This window comes from Hemitrygon akajei, unplaced genomic scaffold, assembly GCF_048418815.1.
Source record: "Hemitrygon akajei unplaced genomic scaffold, sHemAka1.3 Scf000153, whole genome shotgun sequence".
Taxonomy (NCBI): Eukaryota; Metazoa; Chordata; class Chondrichthyes; order Myliobatiformes; family Dasyatidae; genus Hemitrygon; species Hemitrygon akajei.
The window spans coordinates 60,103-70,155 of NW_027332039.1; the positions used below are offsets into that span (position 1 = coordinate 60,103).

Sequence of the window (10,053 nt, forward strand, 5' to 3'; positions counted from 1 at the left end):
TTCATTTGTCTCTGTGAGGGATAGTGAGACAGGGAGAATGAGCGCGAGGAAGAGAGCGAATGAGATATCGCGAGGAAAGGGCGCGCGGGAGAGCACGTGAGGGAGAGGGCGCGAGGAAGAGAGCGAATGAGATATCGCGAGGAAAGGGCGCGCGGGAGGGCACGTGAGGGAGAGGGCACGAGGGAGCTTGTGCCATGGAGATGAGGCTAGACAGAGCGTGATGTAAAGGGCGTGACGGAGAAGGTGCGGGCGATGGTGAGCGCGAGGGAGAGCGACAGAAGGAGACATCGCGAGGGGAGAACGCACGAAAGAGTTGGCGTGAGGGAGAGGGAGCGAAGGAGAGCACGTGAGGGATAGGACACGTGGAACATGTCGCGAGAGTGAGCGCGAGGGCGTGTGGGAGGGGCAGAGAAAATAGAATGAGAGAGAGATAGCGAAGCGTCTGAGACATCGTGAGGGAGACAAGGAAAGACAGTGAGAGGGAGGGAAATAGATCGATAATGTAGCCTCCGTGCCCCCAGTGCCGTCGCTCCGTTAATAGTGCGATACTTGGGTGCAAATTCGGTGTAATGTCCCCCCCCCCACACAAATACCAGAAAATACACCAAAAGAGAGTAAATAATTGCAATTTTATAGCTATTTCTTAGTGGTGGGTTAGTAGAAATAGATAACCTAAATGCTCCAAATAAATAAGTTTATCAGTTTGTGCACGTAATATTTTAATACGTTGGAGCTCACGCCTCCGGTTCCATCCACAAGGACCTTCCGAGCCTTCGGCCACCGTCCAAACCGCCGACGTCCAGTATCCGCCGCCCTGGAACCGCTGTCCGCTCCTCACACGTCCGTCCTCCTCGCTGGCCTCCCGAAAAAGACCGCGAACTCCCGCTCAGCTCACACATACAAGACAGCATAACAATCCTCCATTGGTCAGTTTGCCCCTTATCGGTAGTCACATCTCAAACATACCAGACACAGAAACCCATTACAGCATGAAATAACGTTATAGAGAAGCCATTTCATTATAACAATACAGAGAAGCCATTTTGTTAGCCTGAACAGTTAACACCACTGTTACTGTTACCGAGAGTCCTACAATCTCCCCCTACCAAATTTAGAAATGCCCTCATGACGCGCAGATAATTTGCCAACCCCTCCTGCAAAGCGCAAAGCCCAACCCAAGTGCAGAAAGCAGTGACATAACTCCCCAAAACAGAGATCAAACCCCGTTCCCCTGGTGCTACATAAGCCAACCTAGCTGGGGGGGTTTACTTCTCTGGGACCTTCGCATCCCCTCTTCTAACTCCTCCACCACCGACACTACAGAAGACTCATGGAAACCACGAGGCGAACCCTCCCGCGAGCGGTCAACCAAACCCCTCTGCACCTCGGAACCCTCTCTCTCTTACTCCGAGCCAAACTCCCCGCCTACGCCCTGTGGTGGTACTCTGTACAGCCCATCACCAGCTCCCCTTACCCCATCCAAACCAATGGGGGAAGGACCAGGAGTCTCATCCTCCACCACGGGGGCATCAGAGAACGGCAGCATGTACTAACCATCCGAGCAGTATCCCTCACAGAGGCATGTCTGGGGCCGGCCCGACTCCCCCAGTGTGGGCTCTTCCTCGACCTTGCGTCCTGGTACTAGCTGCATCCGGCATCTCGGGCCCCCGCTCTATTTGTACGTTTCGCCCTACAAGAGAGGGGTTTCTCGTTCGGGATTGAATTTGTCACATACGGGGTAATTCGTTCCGGTTTAAACGAGGGGAGATGGATTCGGATAGGACTTAACTCTGGTGTGAGATCGAGGGAGTATCGGTTACTCATGCCTGCGTATTAAGTGGGGTGGACATGCGTATCTCGGACGGAGTGTTAATTTGATGCTTGAGTACGGTCAGAGCTATCGGTAGGGTCGAAATCGTAGGCAGAAAGATTGGCAAAATGGGGGATTTAGGCTATGTGTTAGTGCGAATCGGTGCTGACGTCTCGGCGGTGGGACTGCCACCGTCTATCGGTGATCTCAGTGACGTGGGTCCATGGGGCGTGAACATTGTCACACAGAAAAGGTTTGACAGGTCTGATGGGACACCAGAGAAGTTGCCAGCAGCTGGGGGCGGAGATTTTCGAGACCGGGTCCTATCGTTTTTGAAGGATGAAGGAAGGGAGTGGTCGGATTTGGAAAATCTCATTGGTCCCCCTCTGCTACGGAAGGGGGAGGGTTCGGAGTTGGCGTCAGCCATTAACTCCTTGATGAACAAGTCGGCGGGTCGTCGTTAGAATTTAAGAATTTTCTCAGGGCGCATCCCTACCCGGAAGGGGAAGAAGATTGTGAGTCCTGGGTAGAGCATGTCTCTCGGCTGCTGGGTGAGTGGTAGTGCTCTGATGAATAGAAGGGGCAGAGATTGTTTAACAATTTGTGAGGGGTGGCAGCTGAGGTAGTGAAAGGTGGGAAGGGCAGCAACCCCTTGGCTACCTGGAGGGAGTATCTAGAAGCATTGGAGGAGGCTTTTGGTCTGACGGGGGGCACGGTGGAGCTTTTAGAGGAGCTTCGGGGCCTCCGTCAAGAGAAAGGAGAAAAGCTTTCTGAGTATCTTTTCCGGGTAGAGCGAAGGATAAATTGTCTGAGGCGACGGCGGGTCATTCCGGAGACGGGGGTGAATCAGATCAGGATAGACCAGGTAGCAAGGGGCGCCGAGGCATGAAGTGATTGCTACGAGTCTCCGGCAGTCCAGTAGATCGCGGCCCCAACCCATCCTTTGTTCAGTTGCTCAGAGAGGTGAGGGAGGAGGAAGACGCATTGGAATCGAAAGAGGGCTCCGGCAGTACGGCGCTCTCCTCCGTGGTAGCCCCTTGTAGTGAAGTGACTGGGGCCAGTTCCAATCGGGAGATAGTGAGCAGGTTCCTCCGCATGAGGGGACTGGCAGAGAGGGCCCCTCCCTGAAGGGACGGAATGCACAGAAGCCCGGGGGAGGCCGGGGTCCCGCGAGACGGGGTGTGTGTTATAACTGTGGGGAAGAGGGGCACTTCAGCCGGGGATGTGACCGGCTGGGAGCCCCTCGAGGGGAGACTCCACGGGTGTCCAAGCAGTAAGGCGGGGGGGTCGGGAAGCTTAGAGGAGACCCAGTGAGGGAACGGCCTGGAGTCTCTGGGAAAACACAAAGTGCCACGGGACCCCGGAGAGGAGAGGACCCTATCAGCGAAGGATTGGTGGGACCACGATCCAGCGTGTCAATCCGGATAAGGGAATAGATGCAAAAGCCATACTCGACACGGGGTCACAGGTCACGCTGTTGTACCGGTCATTCTACGATCATCATTTGTCGCATTTACCCTTGACGCCCTTCAGTGCCCTGGAAATCTGGGGTAACAGTGCTGGTGATTATCCATACGATGGGTATTTGTCCGTGAGGCTGGAGTTTCTAGAGGCCGAGGAGGGAGTGTCTGAGCGCTGGTTTGCCCGGACCCAGTTGCGACGAGATGTGTATTAATTCTGGTGGGGACCAACACCCCTCTTGTACGGAGACTCTAGAAGAAGGCGGGTGAGAACTTTTTGGAGACTCTGACAGTGCACCCAGTGTTTCAAGCTGCCTTTAAGGAGGTGTGTGTGGTGGCATGAAGCGGGACACGGCATTGGAAGGAGGAACTGTGCCCAGTTGAAGCCCAGGGTGGTACGACCCGGTGATGTAGAGAGAGTGATGGGGATCAACTGTTCAGACTCTGGGAAGGAGTTCACTTCGTCATCTCAACTGAAGGTACATCGGCGAGTTCACACTGGGGAGAAACCGTTCAGCTGCTCAGAATGTGGGAAGGGATTCACTCTGTCATCTCAACTACAGGAACATCAGCAAACTCACACTGGGGAGAAACCGTTCAGCTGCTCAGAATGTGGGAAGGGATTCACTCGGTCATCTCAACTACAGGAACATCAGCAAACTCACACTGGGGAGAAACCGTTCAGCTGCTCAGAATGTGGGAAGGGATTCACTCGGTCATCTCAACTACAGGAACATCAGCAAACTCACACTGGGGAGAAACCATTCATCTGCTCAGAATGTGGGAAGGCATTCACTCGGTCATCTCAACTACAGGAACATCAGCAAACTCACACTGGGGAGAAACCGTTCAGGTGCTCAGAATGTGGGAAGGGATTCACTCGGTCACCTGACCTGAAGGTACATCAGTGAGTTCACACTGGGGTGAGTCCGTTCACCTGCTCTGATTGTGGGAAAGTATTCACGCACTCATCCAAACTACAGAGACACTTGCTGGTTCACACTGGGGAGAGGCCATTCACCTGCTCTGAATGTGGGAAGGGATTCACTCAGTCATCCAAACTACAGACACACTGGCTGGTTCACACCGGGGAGAAACCATTTACCTGCTCCGTATGTGAGAAAGGATTCGCACGTTCATCTCAACTGAAGGAACATCAGTGAATTCACACTGGGGAGAAACCATTCACTTGCTCAGACTGTGGGAAGGAGTTCGCTCGTGCAGCTCAGCTGAGCGTACATCAACGATTTCACACTGGGGAGAAACCGTTCAGCTGCTCTGAATGTGGGAAGAGATTCACTCTGTCATCTGACATGAAAATACATCAGCGACTTCATACTGGGGAGAGGCCGTTCACCTGCTCTGTGTGTGGGAAGGGATTCACTCACTCATCCACCCTGCAGAGACACCAGCTGGTTCACACTGGGGAGAGGCCGTTCAACTGCTCTGAATGTGGGAAGGGATTCACTCAGTCATCCAACCTTTTGTCACATCAGCGAATCCACACTGGGGAGAGGCCGTTCACCTGCCCTGAATGTGGGAAGGGATTCACTCGGTCATCCAAGCTGCAGAGACACCAGTTAGTTCATACTGGGGAGAAACCATTCACTTTCTCAGATTGTGGGAAGGGATTCACTTAGTCATCTGACTTGAAGCTGCATCAGCGAGTTCACACTGGGGACAGACCGTCAGACTATAAGATATAAGACCAGAATAAGGCTGTTGACCCCATCGAGTCTGTTCTGTCATTTTATCGTGGCTGATCCAAATTTCCTCTCTGCACCAATCACCTGTCTTGTCCCTGTATCCCTTCATGCCAGGATCGATCAAGATTCTATCCACCTCTGCCCTAAATGTACATAAAGAATTGGCCTCCACAGCTGCCTGTGGCACGGAATTCCGCAGATTCACCACTCTCTGTCCGTTCTCTGTCATCTCCGTTCTGAAAGGACACCCCTCTATTCTGATGCTCTGTTCCCTGGTCGTAGACTCTTCCACCACAGGAAGCATCCTTTCCACATCCACTCTATCAAGCCCTTCCACAGTTTGATAAGTTTCAATGAGATCAGTCCTAATTCCTCTGCTGATACAGGCTCAGGCCCATTAAACACTCCTCATATGACAATCCATTCAATCCTGGAATCTGTTTTTGTGAACATACTTTGAACCTTCTCCAGTTTCAGCACATCCTTTCCAAGATAAGGGGCCCAAACCTGTACTCCAAGTGAGGCCTCACCAGTGATGACCAACTTTACAAATTACATCCTTGCTTATATATTGTAGATCTCTGGAAATGAATGCTAACGTTGCATTTGCCTTCCACACCACAGACTCAACCTGCAAATTAGCTGTTAGGGAATCCTGAACATGGACTCCCCGTGTCCCTTTGCACCTCAGTTGTTTGGTATTTTCTGTCCAATTCGAAGAAGTTAACACTTTCATTTCTTCTACCAAAATGCATGAACATACACTTCCCGGCACTGTATTCCATCTGATGTTTTTTTCCCCATTCTCTAAATCTGTCTCAGTCCTTCTGTACCCTCTCTACCGAAAACTACCTGCCCCTCCTCATGTCTTCATATCGTCTGCAAACCTTGTAACAAAGCCAGCAATTCTGTCTTCCAAGTCTTTCAGGATGGTCCTGTGTGCCGTGGGTCCGGGACATCTCTGTCTTCCCCAGTCTTTGCCTCCTACCATTCAGCTTGTCATGGTCCGGTCCGTGACGTCTGCGTTCCGGTTCATGGTCCGGTCCGTGGACTCTGGACTCCGGGTCTTCAGGCTGTCCATTGTTTCAGTTGGACTTAATCACAGGCACCTGATTCTCAAATTGGGGCTGGAATATAAGTAGCCCTGGGTTTGACTGTAGGTGCGGGTTGGTCTTGTCAGTATCCTGTCCTCGCCTCTGTGGGGTAGGTCAAGCCGTCTTTGCCATTACCCTCCGGTTGATTCTGTCCCTCCCTGTCCTCGCCTCCATTGGGTAAGACAGGCCGGCTTTGCCGTTATCCTGAGGCTGGACTGTTCCCTTCCCATCCCTTCCCCATCTTTCAGCAACCCACGCCTGAAGCCTTGCCTGCAGCCTCGCCTGCGTCATCGCCTGTGTCATCGCCTGTATCACCATCAAGTTTACCCGCTGGAGTGAGACTGGAGCCTTGTCATGCCAACAGAAGGAACTGTCTATCGATGAGCTTGGAACTGTCTCTTTGTGTCCCCATGTTTAGTGTCCGTGTATGAGTCCCGGCCCTACTTCCTGTCCCCAAGGAGGGGTCCTGACTCTATGTAAAGCCCTGGCCCTACGTCCTGTCCTCAAGGAGGGGTCCTGACTCTATGTAAAGCCCCGGCCCTACGTCCTGTCTCCAAGGAGGGGTCCTGGCTCTATGTAAAGTCCCGGCCCTACGTCCTGTCTCCAAGGAGTGGTCCTGACTCTATGTAAAGCCCCGGCCCTATGTCCTGTCCCCAAAGAGGGGTCCTGTCTCTATGTAAAGCCCCGGCCCTACGTCCTGTCTCCAAGGAGGGGTCCTGACTCTATGTAAAACCCTGGCCCTACGTCCTGTCCCCAAGGAGGGGTCCTGGCTCTGTGTAAAGCCCCAGCCCTACATCCTGTCTCCAAGGAGGGGTCCTGACTCCATGTAAAGCCCGGCCCTACGTCCTGTCTCCAAGGAGGGGTCCTGACTCCATGTAAAGCCCGGCCCTACGTCCTGTCTCCAAGGAGGTGTCCTGACTCTATGTAAAGCCCTGGCCCTACGTCCTGTCCCCAAGGAGGGGTCCTGACTCTATGTTAACCCTGGCCCTACGTCCTGTCCCCAAGGAGGGGTCCTGACTCTATGTAAAGCCCCAGCCCTACGTCCTGCCTCCAAGGAGTGGTCCTGACTCTATGTAAAGCCCCGGCCCTACGTCCTGTCCCCAAGGAGGTGTCCTGGCTCTGTGTTCTGTGTTCCTGTCCAAGGCTCAGTAGGAAGACTGTTTGCCGCTACTCGAGTGGACTGTCGTTTTTTGTCGTTCCGTGTTCAAGTCCAGTCCGGGTCAAAGTCTCCGAGGAGGTTTCCAGTCCGGGTCAAAGTCTCCGAGGAGGTTCCCAGTCCATGTTCAAGGCTCCGAGGGGGTTCCCAGTCCTGTTACCTTGCCACGTCCAGTCCTCGTCTGGCTCCGGAGTCCGAGCCCGAGTCAAGACCCAGGTTCCGGGTCCCCGTCCAGTCTCTGGCTCGGAATCCTTGTGCAGGTTCCTAGTTCCCAGTTCTTAGTTCCTCGTCCAGGTCTCACCTTCCTACTCTGGTCCTAGCCCATGCCCTGTCACCTAGTCTTGTCCAGGGCCTGTGTCATGTCCAGTGTCATTTCTTCCCCACTTCTTTCCTGATACACCTAGTCCTCTCCCTAGTACTTCAGTGTCTGTGTCTTGCATTTGGGTCCGTTCCCAACGCCCTCAGCCACTGTTTAATCCATGCCAGAGTCTCCACTGTAACACCGTGGGTTTATTCAGCAGCCTAGTGTGTTGCACCTTGTCAAAGGCCTTCTGAAAATCCAAGTATACAACATCTATTTCTTCATTCGGGTTGCTTTTCCAGCAGGAGTTTCACTTGAGGAAACCAATTCTCCTTTGTCGATCCTGCTTGTTGCTTCTTCCAAGAATGCCGACAGATTTGTCAGGCAAGATTTCCCCTTGAGGAAACTTTGCTGACGCTAGAGAAATAGAAGGCTCGAAGACAAATAGAGGGCTATGGGTAACCCTAGGTAATTTCTGAGGTAAGGGCATGTTCGGCACGGCCTGTATTGTGCTGTAGGTTTTCTATGTTTCTGTGGCATATGGTCTTCAGTCGAAGATTAAAGGCAGAGCCTTGCAGCAGTTTTTTTCCGTTGGACCTTTGAGCAGCGGCCAGTCAGCATTTGGGTTTGCTCAGCAAGAACTGAAAGTTGTGCAGGAGCGAGTGGAGCGGTCAGTGTCAGAGGGAATGGAGTCCGAGTGGAGCGGTCAGTGTCAGAGTGAATGGAGTCCGAGTGGAGCGGTCAGTGTCAGAGTGAATGGAGTCCGAGTGGAGCGGTCAGTGTCAGAGTGAATGGAGTCCGAGTGGAGATTCTGAGGCTTTAGCTGTCAGTGATGGGAGCCTTCAGTCACAGAAGGTATAATTAAGCTGAAGGTAGAGATTTTTTGCCCCCTTCTTTTCAGTTACTTAGTGAGAACAGTAGAGATTACAGACGGGGTAGTGGAAAGCTCCTCTTGTGGGATGCGGGAAACCAGGGACACCTCCAGTGCCCCCGATCACTACACCTTCGAGAAGTGGATCCAGCTGCAGTTTCTAACAACCTGCATTAAGAGGCTGGGACCGGATGAACACCAGATCATTCTGGAGGCTTCAGGGGTGACAGATGGGATGTTTAGAGAGGTGGTTACACCCAAAGTGCAGGACACAGGAAACTGGGTGACAGCCAGGGAAAGCAAAGGGGTTATACAGACATACAGAGTACCCCTGTGGTCATCCCCTCAACAACTGGGGTATCGTTCTGGATACTCTTGCGGGGTGTGGGGGTGATCCAGCCAGGGAAAGTCACAGCCACTGGGTCTCTGTCTCTGTGACTCAGAAGCGAAGAGGGGAGAAGAGTCGAGCTGTGTGATAGGTGATGCATCCATTAAGGAAACGGACTGGATTCTGTGGGTGAGAACGAGATTTCAGGATGGTCCTGTGTGCCGTGGGTCCGGGACATCTCTGGTCGAGTGTTCAGCATTCTTAAGGAAGGGGAATAGTGAACGTCGTGGTCCACGTGGGTACCAATGATATGGGCAGGTGGAGTATTGAGGTTCAACAAAAGGGGTTCAGGGAGTGTGGTGCTAAGTTCAAGGGTTGTAATCTTGGGATTGCCACTGTGCCACGTGCCAGAAACAGGAAGGCGAAGGAATCGGTGCAGGAGGGAAGGTATAAGATTTTCAGATTATTTGAGCCAGCGAGGATTGCGGTGTTGCGTTGGGGGAGAGGGTGGCATCATTGATGGAGGGTGGAGCAGGCAGGTCTCTCTCTCTCACAAACATATGCAGTGTGGGTATGGAGCGTAAGGAAGAGCGGGTTGAGTCGGAGAAGAGTGAGAAGGGGAATGAGGAGGATGAGGTTAGGGCTCCTTCTCAAAGACCCAGACTCACCCACCCCTCCCCCTCTGGAATTGGTCCCATTCCGTACCCCAGGCTGGGGGTGAGCATTGAATTGCCTTGCCAACCAGAAAATGAATGGTTTAACAACATCTGGTTAACACACTTTGATAATAGATTTACGTTGAGCTTGATCATTGAAATGTACTGATGAGAAATCGTTTCAGTGAAGGTCCGAGAGTGGAAAACAAACCAGTGTTCTGCCTCACTGCTCCATGCCAGACAAGAACCCTATCTGAGTCTGTCCCATCTCTCTGTGCTTGACACATCTCCCTCTAATGTTTCCTCTCTCTGTACCTGTCCCAGAGTATTTTATTTCCCTTTTCAACCCCTTTCTCCTGTCTTCTCCCCATAACCTTTGACATCCTTAATAATCAAGCACTGATTAACTTATGTTTTAAATAAAACCTGTGATGAGCAAACCAAGCTGAAATGGGGTCGAGAGTTGACCCCCCTGTGAACTATGCTGCTAATGAGAGAGAGGGGGGGGGGGGGGGAGAGGCGCCCGCCACAGATGAGAGGCAGAGAGACATGATTTAATATTATGGCTCCTTGGCTGATTGTTTACCTTTGCTCCAAGTACACTTTTGCCTGCTTGTAAGATTCTTGCAGCGTCAGCAAGGCGGAGCCGGTTTGATGGACAGCCGGTGTCC

At 52.5% G+C, this 10,053-nt stretch overlaps 1 pseudogene; it reads left to right on the forward strand.

The window, feature by feature from the left end:
• The first annotated feature begins 1,938 nt into the window (after positions 1-1,938).
• Positions 1,939-5,770, forward strand: LOC140724024 (uncharacterized; annotated as a pseudogene).
• The last annotated feature ends 4,283 nt before the right edge of the window (positions 5,771-10,053 follow it).